The 6000-nt window shown below is 35.7% G+C and overlaps 1 long non-coding RNA gene across 1 annotated transcript; it reads right to left on the bottom strand.

Annotated features, from left to right (window-relative positions):
- Nucleotides 1-4406: 4406 nt before the first annotated feature.
- Nucleotides 4407-5701, bottom strand: LOC113326557. Its single transcript, XR_003348397.1, has 3 exons — nt 5493-5701; nt 5328-5405; nt 4407-4620 (listed from the first exon to the last, which is right to left on the bottom strand). It is a non-coding gene; the product is annotated as an uncharacterized LOC113326557 (long non-coding RNA).
- Between the last annotated feature and the right edge of the window lie 299 nt (nt 5702-6000).

Consider the following 6000-nt stretch of genomic DNA (forward strand, 5'->3'; position numbering starts at 1 on the left):
GAATATCTCGAATTTATGCTTCTTCAAATGGGTTTTGGTAGGAAATGGTGTAATTGGTTAAGGTTTTGTTATTCTACTTCTTCCTTCTCGGTTCTTATCAATGGTTCTTTTTTTGGTTATTTCACAAGTACTAGAGGTGTTAGGCAAGGTTGTCCGGTTTCTCCACTTTTATTCAATATTGCTATGGAGGGTTTTTCTAGATTCATGGACAGAGTGGCTAATCAAGGCTTATTCAGTGGCTTCTCCGTTACACCCATTAGTATCATAGTTAATCACCTACATTATGCGGATGATACTATTTTCTTTGTCGATAACAAAAAGGAGGAGTTACACAATTTGTTTTCTGCTCTGCAATGTTTTGAGTTTATTGCCGGCCTTAAGGTAAACACTTCTAAAAATCGCCTAATTGATGTTGGAGATGTTCCGTACCTAGCGACTTGGGCAGCAGAATTCAATTGTATAACTGATTGTTTGCCTTTTATGTATTTGGGAATGCCACTTGGTGCTAAGTCGGGTTCGAAAATAATTTGGGATCCAATAATAGAGAAGTTTGATGCTAGATTATTTGTTTGGAGAAGAATTTCTTTATCCAGAGGAGGTAAACTTGCTCTTTTAAAATGTATCTTATCTTCTCTTACCACTTCTTTTCGTTGTTCAAGGCTCCTATTTCAGTTATTAAGACTTTGGAAAAAAAGATGCGCAACTTTCTGTGGGAATACAAGGAGGGTGCAAAGACTTCACATTTGGTTAACTGGGAACTTGTTCAAGCAACATTCTAATGTGGTGTCTTCTTCATGGGAAGCTTAATACAATTGATGTGCTACAACGTAAAGGTATGGATCTTTATAACTCATGTGTTTTATGTGGAGTTGGGTTGGAGACGCAAGACCATCTTTTTCTTCATTGTAGAATTACATACAAGATTTGGTCTGGCATATTACCTAATACATGTTGGTCTTGGGTTTTGCCAAGCTCGATGATAAGTCTTGCAAATATGTGGCATCACAATAACTTTTCAAGTTGGAATTTTATTTGGGGCTTAATCCCTGCGGGAATGATCAACACCATTTGGAAAGAAAGGAATTGCAGACGTTTTGAAGAGAATTATCTTTATAAAACGGATGACGACCTGATTCAAGAAGTTAAAACCTCTGTGTTATCTTGGGCAGCAGCGGCAGGTCGCCGTGTCCATCAAAACTTTTCACATTCTGTGCTCTCTTCATGGGATTCAATCCTTTTGTAATCTTTTGTTTTGTTTTTTTGGTATTTCTTCTACTTCTTGTAGATTTGATGTAAATTCTATTTCCTTTAATAAATCTTCTCTTCTAATCAAAAAAAAAAAAAAACAAATGGTCATTGGAACAACTATTGACGTGTAAAGGGCCTTTGGCTACTGACAATGCATTTTTTCTACACAAAGAAACTCTTGTTGTTTAAGGTCTACATGTTTAGCAAGTAAAAGCGACTTAAATGAGTTAGAACACTGATTAGCGACTTAATTGAGTTAGAACACTGATTAGCGACTTAATTGAGTTAGAACACTGATTAGCAAGTTCGAATATGAAAATTCAAACTAGAAAAGATATCTTCTTAGGTAGAATCCATAGAGAACTGAGGTGCCATACCCATCACCATCGATATCAATCAAAATGGAGGTTTCTGATATATTTTTCAGCTTGCTTGAAATCATTACAAACCAGAGGAAAGCCCAGTTGAAACCTACACTTAAGAAGCCACTACATCATAATACGAAACTACAGGTTTTGTTCTTGTGGTTTAAGTTGTTTGCAACGATTAAAAAATCAAATAAAGAGGTATATGTGTCCCACGTGTAACAACATCGAATAAACTTCCATTTATCGGTGAAATTCTTGCACTCACATCCCCTTGATTAGTGTTTGTGACAATAATAGTCTTACGAGTCAGCATAATAACCCGGCGGAGAGTGCTGCAAAATTCCTCCGGGTTCAACATCAATCTGTACGCATGCTCAATCATCTAGTCACGCACTCCTTAATACTAAGTATGTCCTGCTGCTGACAAAATAAAACAACAAACAAAACTTATGCTCATATGCTTAACAAAATAAAAAATAAAAAAATTGAGCTCAACAAATTAATAGAGCAACAACTTTGCGACTGAAAATATAGAAGAAAGGACACCAACGACAAGAAACCATTACCCAGTAAACCCCACTAAGCATCGAAATCAATCTACAAGTTTCTACAACCCAAATCAATGTATATCCCGTGGTATATACTGGTGTTATCCTTGATGGTAAGTGGTATAATATGTGAGAACTTGCACAAGCAAATAAATCAAGTCGATCGGATAATAGTGAGAAACTAAACTATCAGAAATTGCTCCTTGGATCCACTGGTATATTTCTAGTCAGTAAAATCTAACAAACATGATCAATCATGTTGAATAAAGTAGTGTCGCACACATCAAAAACATCCTTAACCAATTTTCTTAATAATGGTCTACGGGTGCTAGACAGAATCTAAAATCAGACTCGGAGCCTTAAATGAGTCGGAACATTTGGTAATGTTAAAGACCTTGTTCGCCAAGAAGAAAAGACCAATCAAACAACAACCAAATCTAGAACAACAAACTTGGCAAGGCAACAAACTTGTGGGTGACAAAACTAGAAACAAGAAAAGAATACCGTACCTATTTTTCAAGGTAAATCCTCTCAGTGTCGTAGTTAATCTTGGATGAAACTTTGGAAACAACTCCCAAGTTTGAAGTTTCAAATATGTTATCTCTGACAGTTTGGGTTTCTGGGTCATCATACAATAACCCAAACTCTCATATACGGGACATACGGAAGAGCCAGCTGTATTATCTGGTTCATCTCCCTCCGCAAATCTCCCTACGCAAACATAAAAATGAAAATTCATGAGCTTAAAATCAAACAATTGAAACAGTAATGAAAAATAAAAAATATGATAGAAAAGAAATTACATAAGGACACATTAAAATGGAACAAGCTTGACTTTTGAGAGGAGAAATCGTCAACAACAAGATTAAGAAGGTCTCGTCTTCTTCTTCTGGCTGTTTCAGATAATGTATTATGATATAATTATTATTCATAATAGTAGAAATGGTTATTGGTTCGGTAAAAGTGAAAAGAAATCTAAATGGAAAGTTTGTTTTATAGATGTTTCAACGCTAACGGCTAAAGATACCTTTAAGAGAGATAGATCCAATCCAATGGTCGGAGAAGTTTTTGAGGGTAATGGATGCCCTAACAGATACAGATATTTTTATGGGCCATAAAGTCTGATCGGATCCGAATTACTTTGGTTTAGCCCGTCCTTGTTATGCCTGTTAGTCTTTGTTACCATCTAATATCTGTACGAGTGTCAGTGTCAAACGTTGATCGGCCAGTTAATACTTTGTCTAAATGTTTTTTACTTGTAAATAAATTACATTTCCTATAATTTTTGAATCATCCCAATTACCGGATGTTTGTTCCCCTAAGTTTTAAACCAAACACACAAGTTTGATGAATCGTTTTTGTCGGTATCCCACCATAAAATGGTCATCTATCTAATAAACTAGTGGGATTGAACTCACTAATTTGTGGACGTATTCAAACAAAACCTCAGTGGTCATAGATTTTCCTAATTCATCAGGTAAAACACTGCTGTGAATTGTTGAGGTTATGTAGTATTACCATGCATTAACGGAAGTCTTTCACCGACGACAAAACCAAAAAGAATATCGTAGCAAGAGGTGTAGCAAAAACTGAAACAACAGATAAGCTAGAAAAGTATATACCACGGAAATATGTTGTTATGAATATAAGTTGCATCCATATATAGAAAAAAAAAAGAGCTCACAATGTTATAGAGATCGATACATGCTATGTGACTATCACTACTTCGTGAAAAGCTCACGTGCTTTCGTGAAGTCTGTCATTTGAACCATTTGAGTATACACCTGAACACGAAGGAGTAAATGAAGCAACAGCTAGTCATCAAAATAGCTATTGATGTTTAAAGTGCCTTGGCTAGCTAGTGAAGCTGCATCTATTGGGACATCATCTGACTGACTTAAACCAGCAGGAACAGATGTGGTGTATAACCAAAAATATGCTAGGATAAAATGCGACTGTTGGAGGGGCAAAAGAAGCTAAGATTCACAAAGGCATAAATGCATGTCTGGGATTTTCCAGGGACTTCCTCTGCAAATATTAGACTGCATACAACATGGATGGTAAAATGCATGCTTGGGATTTCCGGGGACTTTCTCTGTAAATATTAGATGGATAGTAAATGGTACATCAGCAATTTGGCAAGTAATAAAATAAAGTTGATCAGATTAATAAAAAAAATCAGCTTTCTGATTTTCTTTTTAATTTGAATTTGTTACAAGCAAAGGGAAAACACCCACACGATAGAAACATATGCCTGGAATGTCACTACATATCAAATACAAAACTGCAGGTCTTCTTTCAATGATTTAAGTTGATTGAAAAACCTACAAATCAAATAACTATAAGCGATCACATCGGGCTGCAGTTCCATTTCACCTTTTGCATCTCCAACATGTAGCAACATCGAGTTGAATTTCCTTTCTCATCTAAATTCTTGACATGATGAGATCATAACCCTATAGAGACCTGAAAAATTAAGTGGATGTGCTATGCCAACAAGAATAACATTGCTCCAACGTCAGTGCTAAAGAGCTATGAGAATTGTATATAAACACTCACAATACGTGAAAATCATCTTACTGCACTCATGAATCTATCTTAATTTCTTGCAAAAATTTCACAGGCCTGGCAGACTAGCAAAGTTCCAAAAGGATGATCCATTGATAAGAAGAAAAAAATGCTCCAGAAAATACGTCTTAATCCAGAAACTAACGTTTTCTCCAAGTTTATTTGTAGCTTGCTAGAAGTATTTGCATCATTTATTCATTTAACAAAAAAGCCTAGCCAAGAACACGCAAACAAGAGAATAAGGATGAGAATGCCAATCCTTTTCTATATGTATGGACTTTGCCTGCAGTCCCCATACCGATTTACCACTTGCTTCAACTACACGCTGATTAAAATATCTTAAAAACGAAGTAAGGACCTTTACAGCACAATTTACTTTTATTCAAGATATGCTACTCCATATGAAAATAAAGATGCTTTTAACGGTAAATTAGATTAGGCAAAGACGCAACAGGTAAGCTAAAAAGAAAATATATAGGAAACTGAAAGATCTAGTATTCTCTCTAAAGATTCGGAAGCTAAAAAGAACCGGCAACCAAATTAATCGTCAACTAGAAAAAGGAATAAATCTTGCGTTCAACAAGAGTTTGCTTACATCGCCAAATGGCAGTCCATGGTTAAACAAGAGTTTGCTCACATAATGTAGCAGTGCAAGAGCAAATTCCCAAATACCCTGCACAAAAAAAAACATTCATAAGCTTAAACTCAAACAATTGAAACAGCGATAAATACTAAACACCGTACAAAAATAAGAACTTACCTAAAGAAACCAAAAAATGGGCAAATCTTGAGTTTTGAAAGGAGAAATCATTGTGCTGCTAGTGAATCATCAAAAACAAGATTAAGGTTTCATCATCTCCATCTTCTGGGTCTTTCAGATAATGTATTATGATAGTAAAAATGGTTATCATATCAGTAAGAGAGAAAACATGTTGAAGAATCCATATCGTGTGAGAAAGAAATTTGAGATCTGAATCTGAACGATGAGAGAAATGAACCAGGAAAGCTTATTTTATAGGTCTTCCTGACGGCTAAAGATACGATTTAGGGTGAGATAAATAGATCCAATGGCTGGGGATGTTCTTGAGGGTAATGGATACCCTAATGGATATCTTCTTCATGGGCCGCCCTTATTCTCTCAAGTGTTACGTTGTCGGCCCGTGGGTCTTTGTTTCCATCTGACAATTTGAGTGTCACTATCAAATATTGACCGGTCAGTGAAATAAGAACCCTTTATATTGAATCGTAAACCAAAATTGTTATTTACA

The sequence above is a fragment of the Papaver somniferum genome, unplaced genomic scaffold, assembly GCF_003573695.1.
Source record: "Papaver somniferum cultivar HN1 unplaced genomic scaffold, ASM357369v1 unplaced-scaffold_10, whole genome shotgun sequence".
NCBI lineage: Eukaryota > Viridiplantae > Streptophyta > Magnoliopsida > Ranunculales > Papaveraceae > Papaver > Papaver somniferum.